The 19424-nt window shown below is 38.2% G+C and overlaps 1 protein-coding gene across 2 annotated transcripts in view; it reads right to left on the bottom strand.

Moving 5' to 3' along the window:
- The window catches only part of ppm1ba (protein phosphatase, Mg2+/Mn2+ dependent, 1Ba), a 47229-nt gene extending 28162 nt beyond the window's left edge, over positions 1-19067 (bottom strand). The window contains exon 1 of one of the 2 annotated variants that reach the window (XM_046871583.1): positions 18641-19067. The gene's annotated coding sequence lies outside the window, so the exon portion shown is untranslated. Of the gene's footprint in view, positions 1-9635; positions 9744-18640 lie in introns of those variants that run through there. The other variant, XM_046871594.1, reaches the window with a different exon arrangement.
- Positions 19068-19424: the final 357 nt, after the last annotated feature.

The raw sequence follows: 19424 nt of genomic DNA, 5'->3' as shown, positions 1-19424 counted from the left end.
ATAGGAGAGTGTAGGTTAGGGTTGGTACTTTAAATGTTGGTACTATGACGGGTAAAGGGAGAGAGGTAGCTGATATGATGGAGAGGAGAAAGGTAGATATGTTGTGTGTTCAGGAGACCAAGTGGAAAGGGAGTAAGGCCAGGAACATTGGAGGTGGGTTTAAACTGTTTTATCATGGTGTGGATGGGAAAAGAAATGGTGTAGGGGTGATTCTGAAGGAAGAGTACAGTAAGAGTGTAGTGGAGGTGAAGAGAGTTTCTGATAGGGTGATGATCGTGAAGGTGGAAGTTGAAGGGATGATGATAAATGTCATCAGTGCCTATGCTCCACAAGTTGGCTGTGAGATGGAGGAGAAGAAAAGATTCTGGAGTGAATTAGATTAAGTGGTAGATGGGGTACCTAGGAAAGAACAATTGGTGATTGGGGCAGACTTTGATGGGCATGTAGGTGAAGGGAACAGAGGTGATGAGGAGGTGGGTAGGTATGGTTTTAAGGAGAGGAATGTGGAAGGGCAGATGGTGGTAGATTTTTCTAAAAGGATGGAAATGGCAGTGGTGAACAAGTATTTTAAGAAGAAGGAGGATCATAGGGTGATGTATAAGAGTGGAGGAAGGTGCACACAGGTGGACTATGTGCTATGCAGGAGATGGGAGACTGTAAGGTGTTGGCGGGGGACAGTGTAGCTAGACAGCATCAAATGGTGGTCTGTAGGATGGTTTTGGAGACGAAGAAGAAGAAAAGTAGAGTAAGGATTGAAAGAAGAATAAGATGGTGGAAACTGAAGGAAGAAGACTGTAGTGTGAGGTTCAGGGAAGAGGTCAGACAGAGGCTTGGTGGTGGTGGTGAAGAGGTGCTGGATGATTGGGCAACTACTGCAGGAGTGATGAGGAGGCAGCTAGAAAAGTACTTGGTGTGACATCTGGAAATAGAAAGCAAGACAAGGAGACGTGGTGGTGGAATGAGGAAGTGCAGGAGAGCATTAGGAGAAAGAGGTTGGCAAAACAGAAGTGGGATCGACAGAGTGATGAGAAAAGTAGGCAGGAGTACAAGGAGATGCGGCAGCAGGTAAAAGGGATGTGGCAAAAGCCAAGAAAAGGCATATGAGGAGCTGTATAAGAGGTTGGACACTAAGGAAGGAGAAAAGGATTTATACCGATTGGCCAGGCAGAGGGACCGAGCTGGGAAGGATGTACTGCAAGTTAGAGCAATAAAGGATGGAGAGGAAATGTGTTGACTAGTGAGGAGAGTGTGTTGAGAAGGTGGAGGAGTATTTTGAGCAGCTGATGAATGAGGAAAATCAGAGAGAGAGAAGGTTGGAGGATATGGAGTTGGTGAAGCAGGATGTAGATAGGATTAGTAAGGAGGAAGTGAGAGCAGCGATTAAGAGGATGAAGAATGGAAAGTCGGTTGGACCAGATGACATACCAGTGGAAGCGTGGAGATGTTTAGAAGAGATGGCAGTGGAGATTTTAACCAAATTGTTTAACAGGATTCTGGAAGGGGAGAGGATGCCTGAGGAATGGAGAAGGAGTGTGCTGGTACCGATCTTTAAGCATAAGGGAGATGTGCAGACCTGCAGTAACTACAGGGGAATTAAGTTGATCAGTCACACCATGAAGTTATGGGAAAGAGTAGTGGAAGCCAGGCTTAAAGAAGAGGTGACCATCTGTGAGCAACAGTATGGTTTCATGCAGAGGAAGAGCACCACAGATGCCTTGTTTGCTTTGAGGATGTTGATGGAGAAGTATAGAGAAGGACAGAAGGAATTGCATTGTGTATTTGTGGATTTAGAGAAAGCGTACGACAGAGTGCCAAGAGAGGAGTTGTGGTATTGTATGAGGAAGTCAGGTGTGTCAGAGAAGTATGTGAGGGTGGTGCAGGACATGTATGAGGACAGTGTGACGGCAGTGAAGTGTGCAGTAGGTACGACAGACTGGTTCAGGGTGAAGGTTGGACTCATCAAGGATCGGCCCTGAGCCCTTTCCTGTTTGCAGTGGTGATGGACAGGTTGACGGACGAGGTCAGACAGGAGTCTCCTGACTATGATGTTTGCAGATGATATTGTGATTTGTGGTGAGAGTAGAGCAGGTTGAGAAGAGCCTGGAGAGGTGGAGATATGCGCTGGAGAGAAGGGGAATGAAAGTCAATAGGAGTAAGACAGAGTACATGTGTGTGAATGAGAGGGAGGGCAGTGGAGTGATGCGGTTGCAGGGAGAAGAGGTGGAGAAGGTGGAGGAGTTCAGGTACCTGGGGTCAACAGTGCAAAGTAATGGAGAGTGTGTTAGAAAAGTAAAGAAAAGAGTGCAGGCAGGGTGGAGTGGTGGAGAAGAGTGACAGGAGTGATTTGTGATAGTAGGGTATCTGCAAGAATGAAAGGGAAAGTTTATAGGACTGTGGTGAGACCTGCGATGTTGTATGGATTAGAGACAGTGGCATTGAGTAAAAGACAGGAGGTGGAGCTGGAGGTAGCAGAGCTGAAGATGTTAAGGTTTTCGTTGTGAGTGACGAGGATGGACAAGATTAGAAATGAGTTTATTAGAGGGACAGCACATGTAGGATGTTTTGGTGACAAGGTGAGGGAGGCGAGATTGAGATGGTTTGGACATGTGCAGAGGAGGGACATGAATTATACTGGTAGAAGAATGCTGAGGATGGAGCCACCAGGTAGGAGGAAAAGAGGAAGGCCAAGGAGGAGGTTCATGGATGTGGTGAGGGGAGACATGCAGGTAGTTGGTGTAAAAGAGGCAGATGTAGAGGACAGGGTGGTATGGAGACGGATGATCCGCTGTGGCGACCCCTAATGGGAGCAGCCGAAAGAAGAAGAAGAAAAAGATGCTCTCTTCATCTCTGATGCTGATTCCTAGTTATAGTTTGAGGTTATGAGAAATATTAACCTGAAATAATGTAAGATACTTCATAGAAGCAAAATGTGTCAAAATGTAAGACAGTGAAATACTATTCAAGCCTATTCCACACAGTATATCTATAAACATCACACATAATAAATCTAATATAGCTCAATTACATCAATAAAAAGATCTCACTTACTGAAACAAACTGTTTATAAATACAGAGCCTTCAAAACAGTTGCCAGTATTCCCAGGAGTGCATTACAACAAGTTCAGTCCAAAGTCAGTGCGTTCAAGGCCCAGAGATATAAAAAGAAATCCAAAAGCTATATCATGTGACCTATAGGCCTCTGAAACAGAGACTACTTACCTTAACTAAGTTGAGATGTTTGGTCATCATTCACAGTGCCATGTTTTGTGGACAACAAAGCAGGGCACTCAAAAAACAGTCAACCATGGTGGGGAAAGGTGATAATTTCAGCCACCACCATACCTGTGAACACGCTATTCTTTGGGACAGTGATTAACTCCAATTTACACCAGAATATTTGTGAGAAATGTCAGGTCTAAAAAGGGAAAAAAAATTTAAAAACTGGGTCATTCGACAGGATTACGCAATCCCAAGCAATAATAATTCTTCTCACCGAGTAAATTTACTGTTGGTTAACTAAAAGGCATTAAAAAATGCAGAGGATATACATTACAGACTGCAACTGAGTTTTTCTTTAAAATCTTACCTTTGGCGCATGTAGTTCAGCATTACTAACCACCATAAAAGATCTAGGCTTATACACCTACATGAGCTAGCCATGTTTGGCAGCAGAACAGTGACTGCAGTATCAGTGGTTTAATTAGCACAAAAAGTAGACCTGTGGAACTTAAAGCTGACCATGAGCCAGCAGTGTATTCAGGTCCAAACACTTACAGGTCAGTAACACCAAAGGTCTTACTTTACTTCTGGACTAGCTTTCACTAGACCACAACAGAAAACAATGTTCTACTGCAAATTACATGAAACATTTATAACTGAGGTTGCTCCACAGATCTAGCAAAAGCCCTAGCATGTTATATGTTCCTGGCTTAATATACTACAAGTTACTGTTTATACATCGCTTTATACGACTGCGTTAAAGCTAGTAAACCTCTCCATCTATTCCTTTCAAAAAGTAGAAACATACTACATAAACAAAACTATTGGGATGCCCGACTTTTCTAACCATAACTTTTCTGTAACAAGTTGGAGGCACACAACTGTATGCGGTAGAATGACATTTTCCCTTCACTTGTACTACGGGACCCAAACCAATGTCCCTGTGCACAAAGCCAGCTCCATGAAGAGCTGGTTTTATAGGTCAGAGTGGACACTCTTGAGAGGCCAAATCAAGAAGCTTTTATTATCATTTCAACCATATAAAGCTTATGCAGTACACAGTAAAATGAGACATTTCTCCAGAACCCTGGTGCTACATCACACAACATGTAGCTCTATGTTGTGTGATGTAGCTCTATGTTGTGTGATGTAGCTCTATCACACAACATAGAGCTACATACTAAGTAAGTTGTCCTAACCGCAAACAGTGCAAGACAAAAGACAGCACAAACAGACAATACAGGACAGTGTAGGACAGATCACAAAACACAATAGTGCCTACCAGTAAACCTACTGTATATGTTTACAGTACAATGTGCAAAAGAGATGTATAAACAAGAGTGTATTTGTAAACAAACACAATGTTGAGTAAAAACAGCAGGAGCAGCAATCAACAGGTGTGCAAAACAGAATATGTTTATAATAAAATTATAATATAATATTGGTGTTGCTGAAGACATGGATGTCTCTAAATTGTCTAATGCCCTAATGGCTTAATGAGCCCAAATTTCCACAAGCACACTCCAAAATGTACTGGAACATCTCCATGGAAAAGTAGAGGTTATTATAACAAAAAAAATGTAGAATAAACTTGGAATGGGATATTAAAAAAGCACATACAAATCAGTTGGTCAGTTGTCCACAAACTTTTGTCTATATAAAGTATATGAATCATATAGCGATTCAAAAATTTATATTTACAAAAGCTCCTATAGATGACACTTTTACCCATCAGCACATTTCAAGGTTTTTATTGTTCATAATTGCTTTTCTTTAACTACAGACTGTCGCACTACTTTTATATGACTTATAAAACTTAATATTTGGTAAAAAATAATCATAGTTTTAGCATGGACTTTAAATCCTAACAAACGATTCTGTAGACGGTCTATTTTCTTACCCCGACAAAAACACACTGTACAAAAAACTTAGACATTTCCTTAAAAATAACATATACTGAACTACTAGCTCCTGAACCAGCATTACCTATTGTTTAAACTACACTGATTAAGCACATAACATTCTGTTCACATTGTGTGTGCATACACAACCCCTGGCAAAAAGTATGGAATCACCCCTGTCAGAAGATGTTCATTTAAATATTTGATTGTGTAGAGAAAAAAACAAGCACATATATGCCACAAAACAATTTTCACTCAACAATCCAAACTTCTGGCTGTAAAAAACACTTTATATAAAAAAAAAAACTCAATACAACTGTTATTACAGCTCAAACAGTGGAAAAAAATATGGAATCACACAAATCTGAGGAAAATTATATGGAATCACCAAATAAAAACACTACTGGTACTTTGTTGCACCACCTCTGGCTATTATAACAGCTTGAATTCTCTGAGGCATGGATTTAACTAATGACAAACAGTATACTTCAGTAATCTGTTTCCAGCTTTGTCTTATTGCAGTTGCCAGATCAGCCTTGCAGGTTGGAGCCTTTTCGTTTGGCTTTTCTGTATGTAAATGCCATTTCTTTTAGGCGATTTCTTACAGTCCGGTCACAGACATTGACTTTACTTCCTGCCCATTTGTTCCTCATTTGTTTTGTTGTGCATTTTCTGTTTTCAAGGCATATTGCTTTAAGTTTTCTGTCTTGGCTCTTTGATGTCTTTCTTGGTCTACCAGTACGCTTCCCTTTTACAACCTTTCCATTTGATTTTTACTTGGTCCAGATTTTAGACACAGCTGACTGGGAAAAACCAACATCTTTTGCAACATTCCATGAATATTTACCTTTTTCAAGAAGTTTGATAATCCTCTCCTTTGTTTCAACTGACATCTCTCATGTTGGAGCCATGAGTTATGTCAATCATCCTAGTTCAACACATCACTAATGTGTGCAAGCACTCTTTTTTAACTGCAGACTAATTAGCAGTTGTAATCAGATAAAGGTGTTTGTTTTAGAAATGCAAAGTGCATGGTGATTCAATATAATTTTCCTCAGATTTGTGTGATTCCATATTTTTTTCCTCCGTTTGATCTGTAATAGTTGTAATTGACTATAGTTATCTTTCTTAGTTTTTTGTTTTGTTAAGTGTTTTATACAGCCAGAAGTTTGGATTGTTGAGTGAAAATTGTTGTGTGGCATATATGTGCTTGTTTTATTTTCTACACAATTAAACATTTGAATGAACATCTTCTGAGAGGGGTGATTCCATACTTTTTGCCAGGGGTTGTATACACTTGCTAACAGTTTATGACTGAGTTTTTTCCACTTCTGGATCTCATTAAGCTGAAGAACAAGAACTGTGTTGGTTGCAGACGGCCCGTCCAGCATAGCCTACCACAATCAAACAAAAATGATGATTTGTAAACCGAATCAACATTTTGAAATGACAACTTCTGCCTCAACTCAAGCGCCACCAAGAACATGTGGTCTGAGGTGGAAAAAACACCTCTTTAAACAAATCATAAGACATCAGAGCTGTCAAACTTCTGCATGCACTAACTGTCCACGATCGGTCTTAATGTGTTTTTTACACAACAGAATGGACGAGAATCTTGCTGTGCATTATTTGCAGCACTGTATCCCAATAGAGCATAATAAAGTCTAAAAACAAGAAGGGCACATATACACTATATGGGCAAATTCTTCCCCAAACAGTTATCACAAATCTGGAAACAGACAATTTTGTAGGATGTTTGTGGATGTGGTACCATTAAATTGTCCCTTCACTTGTTCTAAGAGACACCATGTGTCCGCAAATATTTGTCCATATACTGTAACTACTTTAAAAACTGCAATTGTAGTCCAACTGCCATAGTTTGCTGTTCAATGCAGCTGTTACAGAACAGTTAAAGGAAGATACACAATCATGAGCTAATGTAAAAAATCACATATCTGCACTAGTGGTTTTAATGTAATGTACTGAAAGACCAAACAAAAAGCTGAAGGACAATAATCCAATTATTACAGTCACTGAAAATCCTCTTAATCCAACATGTAGTCAAATACTCTTTTTTGCTTTAATCGCAATTATGATTAATTCACTTCCCTTCAGATTATCTTTCCGATATACCCGAGAACACATTTCCCAAACAATATGGATTCAAGAAAATGCAATTTAAGAAACCGTTATTAACAAAGACAAAACTAGGCACACACATGGCTTCCTCTGTTGATGGGTCACAATATTATTTTCATACAAACACAAGTGCTGGTTACTTTTAGGCTACAGTTTGAGAAGTACCAATGTGTTATTAAAGCCTTAAACAAAACACATGTTGCACTCAAAACTTTGAGGGCATTCATCTCAGCCTCACCCACTTCCGGGAAAAAGTATACAACTTTTTATTTGATTTGCTCATTGTTTACTTCGCTGGTGAGCCTACACTGGAATAAGGTCTGGGGCCAAGGTCTTTCAACTAGCCAAACTTTTTAAAACCACCACCACACCTGACCACCGATCTGATAATCTGATAAGGTACATAACATGCTACAGGCAAGCTTGTTGGGTTCAGAGTGTTTCCAAATTGCATAGTCATGAAGATTTTTCTAAATGGCAAAACCCATGAACATTTTCAGTGATACAATTCTATACTAGTATACTAATACGAAAGGGGCAAAATTGCAATCACTTTATTACCAAAATAATGCTATGCTCCTAAAGGAAGCGCAACATATTTCACCTGTTACATCGTGTAACAGACACTGTCTTTTGTTAAAGCCTGTGTAAAGTTCATTAGTTTCAATGTAGACAGGTGCGGCTTATTTATGTTCAAAATAAAAATATTTGTCAAATTCAGTGCTTATATATGGGTGCGCTTTATAGTCCGGAAATTACGGTAATTTGACCATGAAAAAATCAGATGCCTTTTATAGCACAATGCACTGAGCAGCTTCTGCAAAAAAAATTTATTTTTTAATCAAAAACACCATTTAAGTATATCTTTTAAGTCTACAGAAAATCCTTTGAGCAAAGAAAAAGTACAATTAGTAATTAAATTGCTAATTTAAAAAAATAAAATAAAAGTGCATACTACAAATAATAATAAATTAGGAATGCAGAACACAGGTTTGAGCACAGCTACAGCTCAGTGGACTACAGACCAGTCATCTGGCATGTGATGTCATAAGGCAGCTTGTCTGAGCATCTGCGTCTCACACCCACTGAACTATAAATAACCTCATCTAGGATTACAAATCACTATTCCGTTCTTTGAGGCCTCTAGCCATATACACCGTTTTCAAACTCTCACCTTTCAGCAAAGGAAACTGCATTTCCTCTGCACAACTTCCACAGCCTTGCAACAGGGTCTAGCTGGAACAACTAGTCCCCAACCTTTTTTGTGCCATAGAACGGTTTAATGTCAGACAATATTTTCACGGACCGGCCTTTAAGTTGTGGCGGATAAATACAACAAAATAAAATTTGGTATTTGGTACAATTGGCATAAAAACTTTTTTTTCTAAATAGAATAATAAACGTGAATCCACTGTATTGTTTTTGTTCATTTTGCTAGCTTGGGGGGTTTGAATTTAGCGGTAATGTATTATGTGTTAGTGGCCGGAGCAGCCCCTTTAAGAAGGTAGAGGATGTAGGTAAGACGTGACCGAGACCAAGCATCTTTACATGCATCAAGAGTGAGTCATAGACAGATGTGGTGGAGAGAATCCGGTAATTTTCCAAAATAAAACATAGTTCAGAATCAGATAATAAATAAAACGGAAATAATTCAAGTTATGTATTCTTTCGGTGCCGGTCCACGGCCTGGGGGTTGGGGACCACTGAACTAGACTATAAATGTACAGGTGGACATGGACTTGGTGTCTAAAGTGTGCCCTAGACAAACACATTATCCTCTGAAGTGTTTGGTATTAAAACAAGATAGAGTGTATTGAACACCTGTGCCCTGACTCTGGCTTCAGCCCACTTTGATCATGCTGCATAATTAGCATCACAGTAGCCTGAAAAAGAGCAGACAATAAGAACTCATTGGTTATGAATGCAGGTGGACTCTGAGAGCTCCTTGTGTTGAAGCAGAAGACAAACAGAAATGTAATATATTCAGTCAGGACAGAAAATCTAACAAACCTTTGAAAGCCTTTTCAATAAATAGACTCAAAGAAATCAGCACAAATGTATACACCTCATTATAACTCATTCACCAATTACATGTTAACCATTGTAGTAGATGCATTAAGAAAAACTAAGATGTGCGGGTTCGGCCTCAGTGATGTGGACATAGAGATTGCCTCTGACGTTTAACTCTGTGTTGTACTGCCTGTGAAACGCTACCGACCCATACGCAAAATCTGTTTCTTATCAGTGGCAGAAAATTAAATGCAAACCAGACAACAAACCTATGCTAACTCCATTCCTTCTATAAATAACTCTATTGTTTCCAGCTACGTATTTCCAATAGTAATGAGTCATTTAATGGCTTCAAAATGAACTTACCTGCCTTTATATAGGCATGCATTCAACAGCTGTGCATCCAGGTGATCTGCTGCTCTTACAAGACCCCCTACATTCCACTGATCTGAGCAGAAGAGGCCTACATAGTGTCGAGATGTACGCCACTGCAATGATGTAACCACTGGACCACTGTCACATGATCTGTTTCCATGCCTACCATGCCTGGAGTGGCAGCTAAGAGTGGTTTCTATAGCAACAAAGCGCTTCAACAGGGCCCTTCCGTGCATCTTTGCTGTGACCAGTGCTTTCTTTGGAATAGGGAGTGATAGATCAAGAAAAGGAAAGAAACGAAAAAAAAAAAAATAAATAAAACCAGCAACAGAACAACTACTACTTTGTCCCATCACACTCAAGAAGACGTTTGAGGTGCTTTCAGTGTTTTCTTGCCAAGTCACTTATATGGGGATAATTACAGCTCATGACTTTTATTAGGCACCAAGTATAAGAATGATGAAAATATCTGAGCATACACAATTCACACACACACACACACACTCAATCATAACTCGAATATATTGTTATTATTCACATGTGCAAACCAGAAACAAAAAAAGCCACTTTTTCCTTGACAATGAAATTATTTGAATAGTTCTAGAGGAAGCTACGTTAATATTTCCATTCAAATCATCAATCATAGTTTATTTTTAAAGCATAAACAGGCAACTATTTTAACAGGTAATTCATAAATACGCTAATGATACCATGTATAAAGTCAATGTGCTAAAAATATAGAATGAAGATAGTATCATCTATGGCTTTAAGAGTGGGAAAGAAGAAAGAAGTATGGGCAAAAAAATCCCCGGAGTCATTTGGTGCATTGCTTGCTCAGAAATTAACATGTCCACATAGTGCAATATCAACATAACAAGGAAGGCAGTATAGTACAATGTAACACTGGCTCCAACTGCATCCACACAAATGTTAACGTTTCGCATTTGCAATGCAGTTAATGACAATCACACCAACCGCAAAAACTCTCAGTGCAATAATGTAATAAAAAAAAATCAATTTTAAACTATAGATTTACAGAAGACACGCAATCGAGATTATTGACATCCACTAGATGGCATGCCAGATTGCGTTCGTGCATGTGTACAGACCCAGTACAGACCAAAAGTTTGGACACACCTTCTCATTCAAAGAGTTTTCTTTATTTTCATGACTATGAAATTTGTAGAGTCACACTGAAGGCATCAAGGGTTATTTGACCAAGAAGGAGAGTGATGGGGTGCTGCGCCAGATGACCTGGCCTCCACAGTCACCGGACCTGAAACCAATCAAGATGGTTTAGGGGTGAGCTGGACCGCAGAGTGAAGGCAAAAGTGCCAAGCATCTCTCAGGAAACTCCTTCAAGACTGTTGGAAGACCATTTCAGGTGACTACCTCTTGAAGCTCATCAAGAGAATGCCAAGAGTGTGCAAAGCAGTAATCAAAGCAAAAGGTGGCTACTTTGAAGAACCTAGAATATGACATTTTTCAGTTGTTTCACACTTTTTTGTTATGTATATAATTCCACATAATTCCACGTGTTAATTCATAGTTTTGATGCCTTCCATGTGAATCTACAATTTTCATAGTCATGAAAATAAAGAAAACTCTTTGAATGAGAAGGTGTGTCCAAACTTTTGGTCTAGACTAAAGTCATTAGTCTATAAAAGTAGGGCTGCAAAAACTAATCCATTAATCAATAATCGTTAATGAAGTGCTATTGTGTAAACTGTAACTTTCGAGATCTGTTTTGTCGTGACTCGCGAGCATCAGGTGGCGCAATCAGGTTCGCTCGCGACATGGTGATGGATTCAATTAAAACACTAAACCTAAAAGCAGCAAATAACAGCAGCAGGAAACGATCACATTTTTAGTCACTGTTGTGGCTTTCAGCAAATGAGAATGCATTTGTACAAAAATGTAGGGTTGCTGCTATCGAATATTTGAGAATTCTAACGATTATTCTATCGATTAATCAGATAAGAAGAGCAACACCAAATACGAGAGAAAATAAGACACGTCTCTTAAAATGAACAGGTCATTTGTTTTTCTTTCTAGAAAATTTTTATTTTTATTGCTGAAATTGCATACAATAATATCGGTAAACTAAACCCATTTAGGGCATCAAATTGTTATATTACATCAAAATACAAATACAGTTGCATTCAAAATGTGGCCGTGTAGGTTATGGGAAACTATTTGTTTTTTTTGTTTTTATTAAATCCCTCCATGTATTTATCGCCAGCTTCAAAAACGTGCTCTACTACCTGCTCTACTTGGCCACTGAGGAGGGACTTCTTGACGGCACTATATATATATATATATATATATATATATATATATATATATATATATATATATATATATATACATACATACATACATACATACATATATATATATATATATATAAATATAAAAAGCAGTCAAATTACTTTAAAAACGATAACCACACTGTACAGTGTTTTATTTGTGTTTTAGTTTGAAATGATCACAAACTTTGGAAGTGCGACATCTACTGTGTTACCTTTCCAGAGCACTCCAGCGTTTAGCAGGTGGTGCTTCAGTAATAATGGTCCATGGGAAACTCAGTGCTCTGTGTTTCGTTAAATGAAATTTAGTTAGTTAGTTTTGTAATCGAATAACTCAAGTTATTCGAGGAATCATTACAGCCTTACACCAATAAATATTATTTCTTGTTTTTTAATCAACCCGGTTAGCTTGCTGCGTTTCTCTGTTCCAATCTCTTTTTATATCATTTGTCTGCTACAGCAGTAACTAATGTCTTCAAACGTGATTTACTGTAGCTTTACTATGTTAAAATGCTTGTTTTCAATGTTTGTATATTTAATCTATGTATATCTCATTTAATTATTATACAAAATTATATTAATTATATATTCTAGATGCTTATATCTTTACAAATGAACAAAATGTGTATTTTTTTAAACAGAAATTGTCAAAAGTAAATTATATTTTATATTGATTTTTTTTTAAGCATGGGTTTTTTTTCAACCTGCCATCTGCAAATTACAATACAAATTCTGATTTACACAAATTGCTTCACCTTGCACACTCAAATGCTGTTTTTTTTAGGTTTTTTTTACAGAAAGAAACAACTCGAGTGAAATAGTTCGAAGAGAAAACCCCCATGCACTCCTCAACAAGCTATATGCTTTACAATGTCTAAATGAAAGATAGTTAAACTCAATATGCGGCTATTGCATTTTTTAAGTACACTTTTATACATAAATACCCTGAATTAGGGTTTTATATAGTTATAAAAAATAAATACATTTAAAATATGTAATTTTTAGCCTAAAAATAATATGTGCAGCCCTACATAAAAGTACTAAACATGCCTACATTTTCTGTTTTGACTTGAATAAAAGTTTGAACATGATAATCAAGCGTTTGATGGTTTTACAGCAGTCAAAAAACACAACTTGCATTGATTGAAAGCTATACTATATTTAAGTAGTATAGTATGAAATAGCACAAAAGCATTTGGTATTTCTAAATAAATAAATATACAACCAACTACACAACGAAAAACTGATAGGTACTTTCCTTTTTTTTAAGCTAAGACACCTTGTGTCTTACTTATATGTCTTACCAAGCAGACATCCCCTAACATTGAAGCTTGTAATTGGATAAGATACCTCACTAAAAATAAACAAACTAGTGTTGCCAAGTAACTTGCTTGTTTGCCCCCTTATGTGACTGGAGAGACTGGAGCTCCTCAAACCTTATTCCTGTCTCAATAAAGTTGGCTTTGTTTAGAAAAAAATGTATATCTAAATAAAAAGTTCGACATCTACCATTATTATTCATCAAGCCCTTTAGTTTTAGTCAACTACAAAATCTCTAGGTGGTTTAGGTTATATTTGTACAAGGAAAAGCGCCACAACGGTGAGAGAGCCGGTAGTGAACAGTGACTAACAAGCTATCTAAATGTAGAATGCGAATTTGATGAGATGCACAGGATGCTGATTTGTGTCTCACAAGTGTGGGATGAGCCTAGTAGAACTCCTTAGGTAAGAAAATAGAAACAGTGAGAAGTGTGTCAGATGGTCAGTGGGCGGACACGGGAGTCATAAGACAAAGTCTCTATAGACATCAGACCAACACAATACACTTTGGGTTTGCGAAGGAGAACTCTCTCTCATAGCAACAATGCTTTAAAAAAATGCTCAGTCTCTATGCTTAGAGTTTAGATTACCACAAACAAACTGGGACCTGACCATCAACCTGGGATAGTTATTTTTCTAAATGAGGGGCCTTGTTTAACCTAAGAGGTTTTCTACTTAAGTCTTGGAAATAAAGCTGATGAGTCAGCCCGGCTCCCCACCGTCTTTGGCGTATCACTGTCTACATGCCCATTAGCCAGTGTCCAAAACATCATAAAATATATCTGGAATCAAACTGCTCTTCTACTTCCAGGTTCTCCTGGTACAACCCCAATTCCCAAAAAAGTTGGATAATTTTGTATTCATTGCATTCGTTCAACATTGCATTCTGTTTTTTTTTTTTATTATTTTAAATAGCGTTTCAACTTTTTTGAAATTGGGGTTGTACTTGGTGTACCACATTGTGAGCTCTGAAGACAGGGGGTGGGTTTAAATAGATAAAGAAGTCGTCTGATATACACAATAATCATGGCTGTTTTACAGGTCTTTAAGCCATCATCAATCAGACAACAGGAAAAAAGAAAAGAAAAAAGCATCAGAAGGTACAGAAGGTTTCCAGATGCTAACAAGATAACTCAATTTTATAAACCACACAGCAGATCCATGCACTGCTGGCCTCGGAGTAGAGGCTTTCTTCTAATCAAGGAATCTCAAGACAATAATAATCTGACAGTGACCATAATAATCTGACAAAAACCAACACACTATAAAACTAAATATCACAAGGAATTATGGTAACAAAAACAACCTCCTGATCTAATCCTACACATTCAGCCTGCATCGTGGGCCTTAAATATAAACTGCATTAAAGTGGTTTATCCATAGAAGATGCTAATCTAACATTGAAAATAAAGCTGAAATAATAATCTTTACAATGTGATCACCCACTATTAAAAATTCAAACTGAGGTAACGTGGGTGATGAGCGATAATTAAAATGGAACTGGTAATCTCAAAAACAAACAGCACACCTCCGTTATTTATACGGGAAGAATGGTTATGGCAAGAACATAATACTTGAACAATGCTAATAATTTTGCTGAGTATTAGAAAAGCTTATCATAGTTACACGAAGACTTGTAAGTTATTTTTTTTTGGTTGTTGAACCTACATCATAACGAATTTTGCAAAACAAATGTCTTCATCTGGTAGATGTAAACATAATGCACTTCACAGTAATATGACAACATTGTTTAACTACAGCATTAAGTGGCATAGTAGCATGCACAAATGACAGGATCTGTCAATTGTGAACACACGGGTACATGGAAATATGGATGAAACTAAGCATAAAGTGCCACACAAACGATGCTCAGGCTCAAACGACTCTCCCGCATACACAATATGTCACCAGGTATCTAAACACAGACACACTAACACCACTAGAGACGTGAATAATATTTCACTATTGGAATGTCATGCTGACCAGATTACAGAAACACTTGGTTAATTTTTGACAAGAACACAAACACAAAAAGCAACACGGCACTTCATCTGGAGAAAATAAAGACTTTGAGAACACTGGAAACTGTACAGTATACATGGCCAATGGTCTGTGGATGCCTGACAATCACACCCATGTGCAATCTCTATTTTGTGCAACATCTATTTCAAATGTGATCCGATTTTGCGGTCATACTATACTCCACTCTTCAGAGAAAGATTTGCCTGTTCAACCACAAGAGCATTTGCGATGTCCAGTTGTAATGTTGGGTGAGGAAGCCTTAGGTGCAGACTGCATTTCACTGTATATCCCCAAATGTGTTCAGTGGAGATGGGGTTTAGTGCAGGCTACTTATGTTACTACACTAACTTTGGCAAACCATGTAACACGGTTATGCTTCATCAGGTTTGGGCCCCATAGTTGCAATAATAAGAACTGTAATACTAGAGGACACAGACATATCATATGCAACTGTGCTTCTGACTTTTTATGGTAGCAGTTAGAGGAAGAACCACATGTGTATGATGTTCAGGTATTTCACATACATTTGGCCATATAGTACAGTAATCCCCGTTTTGCCGCGGTTCGAATCTCACACCCCCGATTTATTGCGGAATTGCATTTGCCACATAACTAATTTGTTTCACTGTTTTTGCCAGTCTCTCGCAGATAGCATGTTAGACCAAAAAACTTATAGGGAATTGATTTTATGGAGTATTATGTTGAAATAATGAAATGTATTAATAGAAATAAATTGATTTATTTTAAAATGAAGTAAAATGTTAATTCAGTACATTACTGTATACATAAAATAGCATTTTTGGGGTTGCATCCGTTTATCACTTTTTTAATTTATTCTTTTTTTTTTTACCTCGGGCAGCTTTGGAACGTAACCACCACGATAAACAGGGGATTCATGTGTATCAGTAATTCTGTGGTTATTCTAATGACTCATGGCATTCACATGATCTAATAAAAGGAATGGAAATATGCACATCCATATAAAAATATTCACCAGTAGTTTAATATGAAATTATTTCAGTAATAGAATATGTGACATTCTGTTTATATTGCACTGTGTTTAGCATGAAACAGACATGGCATAAAACATCACTTACGTAAGAGGGGGAAAAAAAACTTGCACAATGGTTTAATCTGGCATTACAATATTTGCCTACAGCACATTAAACAGAGCCTCTCAAAAAGCTCTGCACTTACTACAGTTCATTAATGCATTTTGTGACCTTTTACCCTCAGTGCATTTTCCTTAGAAAGTCCAAACTCTCCCATGGACAAAACTGGATCATCATCTGGCCGCTAACTGGAGCCACAAAGTACGCTAGCTAACATACAGGAGGTTTCTACTTCTCTGCATTTCAAACTAATAAGCCCTCCCCTGCTTTGCATATGTGCACACCACCACAACTGTCCAGTTTCATCATGAAAATAACCACTAAGCCTGCAGCAGATAAAGTAATAAGAATGGTGAAACAGATATGGAACTCCTTCAACTATTTCACTCAAAAAATCCCCTTCAATTTGAGGATTGTTGTAGCGCTCATGTGTGCGTGCCTGGGCTACATCAGATGATGCCTGTTCTAAAGAAGAGTACGTTTATCTTTGGGTATTTTGAGAGCCACCACATCTGTACCTGGGCCAAAATGTCTGTTCGGAGTCAGATAGCAAACACGGCAAAAACCAACCAGGCAAAGAGTTTAAGTTATGCAGTTATTTATCTGAAGGCAGCTCACTGAGACTAGCTACAGGGGTAAGAAAAGAAATTTGCCCAGAAGAGAATCGTTCTCTAGCACCATTATAAGTTTGATTATTTCAGGAGTTGAAAATTTTATAAATAAATAAAAAATATACTGAGAGAAGCATACATTTATTCACCGTAATTCAAGTTCAAAACTGATGAATCTCAACTGTTCAGTGTCGATGGCTCTAGCAAAAGTGGAAAGACAAAACAACCACTTCAAACAGTTATTTATAACCAAGAATTAATTAACTTGGTGGTAAAGATTAAAAGGTAATGCTTAACCATTCAGACATGTTAACTGCTTATCCAGACCTGTGTATGCAAAGAACACTAATAACCTGTGAACAATCATTTATCAGTTGGAATTATACAGCATGTTTGAATACTTGAACGTGAAAGAGAAATCAAGAGAGCGAGCAAGAGAAAGCAAAAAAAAACTGATACAGAGACAGATTGAAAGATAAGTAGACTCTTGGATTTTCCACATTAAATCGAACAATAAACTGTTCAGCACACCATGCAGCTCGTAAATAAACACTGTAATCACTGGCAAATCGTTATTGTGTTAGAACTTAGTGGCATTACATCCCAATCCCTAGGTAAAGTCGAGGAGTTCAAATAAATAAATATAAATTACAGTCTACAACATTGAAGATGCAAATTTGCAGCTGATTTTTGTTGTTGTTTAAACCGAATTAAACTGCTGTGTGTGTGTGTGTGTGTGTGTGTGTGTGACGTTAAATTCGGTTCTGAAATACCAAACCTGCTCTTAAACAGCACACCAATTTCTATTTGAATGAACCAGTGCAGTGGAGGAGTGCAGACCCATATAACAGTGCCAAGTCTGCCAGAAAAATGTACACAAATGAGAAGCTGGGTCATCTGCCTACATGTTACCCTCACAATATTGTGAATGCAATTTAAAAACAAACAAATTAACAAACAAACAAAAACAGGGCGACGCTCTTAGGACGCTTTAAAGAGTTTAGAGTGTAGTTCGAATGATTGTAAATCTTAAACTGCACACCATTTCGCTTAGATTTTGTTTGTGTTTTTGGAAGGTATAAAGAAACCCACAGTCTCCATATGTGGAGTGAACAGAGACGCTGAAGCTGAGTTTGCTGCAATACAATGCACTGAAACATGCCATTTAAACAATATTTACATTCTGACGCTTAACAGCGTGATTTTGATTACTAACATCGTGAATCTCACATTAAAAAACAAGAAACTAAATCTTTGTAGGACTGTCTTATAGCTGTCAAAGTCATTACACAAATCATTGCAGTTGTAAATGACAGATTTGTAACTTCACGATGGAGCTCAGAGGTGAACTGGCGCTGTGTCTGACTAATATATCCAGGTTAAAATGTTGGCCTGGATGCCAGAAATTTATTTTACTATTCCAAAGAGTCTATAATTCCCCACAGAGATATCAAGATAACACATTTCAGCTATGAAAACTAGCTATACGGAGAGTTCTCTAATCAGGCAGGTAGGTAGGTAGGTAGGTAGCGAGTCCCAGGCAGCGTCAGGTGTTATAAAACGCAGCTAGCTAACCCGCTAGCTCGTTGCTAGCTTCACTCAAATAATAGAAAGCGACTTACCTTATTTTAGGGTGTAATTACTCCACGTACCAAGCAGACGATGACTTCGGAACTGTAATTTGCAGCGGCGGGGATGGAAACACACAAACACACGGTTGCTTAGACCCGCTTAGCACTGCGGGGCTAGCTGTCGGTTAGCTCGACGTAACAGGAGGGCTAGCTAATGCGGCTAATTTCACGCGGTCGCTTCGAACAGATCCCTAAACCAATTACATGTCCTGTGATAAGGTTTTTCGGACATATTTAACGCCAAACGACACCTGTGCGCAGTGCCGGTTGTGAGGAGAAAAGAAAAGAAAAGGCGACCGTTAAGAGATTTGGAAGCTAAAGTGGTACTGGAGCTAACGAGGCTACATGGTCTAATCAGATGACGTCCTCCAGCGCTAACGGCCAGCAGCCTGCGCGAAGCTGCGCGAGGGGGACGCAAGCGAGGGGGCGTGGCTTAGGCCTGTCATTCCTCTGCCATTGGCTGAGGTGCTGCAGGAGGCCTCATTGACTTGCTAAAACTGGTTTGTGTGCAGCTCGAGAAAGCTCGTGCTTATGTAACACGAGTGATGTGTGAAACAGAAAATAGTACAAAAATAAAGAAACATCTGAGAGTTTTATTAGTCTAGAATTAGGCCAAGTATGGTATTCGTAAGAGGCCATGCACTATAATATTTTTCTTTCTTGTTTTCTCGTAATCACGACTTAAATTTTCTCATCTTGACGTAACGAGTTGCTTTGTCGTGATCACGACTTAATTTTCTCATGATCTCAACATAACAATAGTAGTTTTCTCTTG

The sequence above is a fragment of the Silurus meridionalis genome, chromosome 2, assembly GCF_014805685.1.
Source record: "Silurus meridionalis isolate SWU-2019-XX chromosome 2, ASM1480568v1, whole genome shotgun sequence".
Taxonomy (NCBI): Eukaryota; Metazoa; Chordata; class Actinopteri; order Siluriformes; family Siluridae; genus Silurus; species Silurus meridionalis.
Note: the sequence above shows the minus strand (reverse complement) of the source record. Positions and strands in the feature narration are given on the sequence as shown.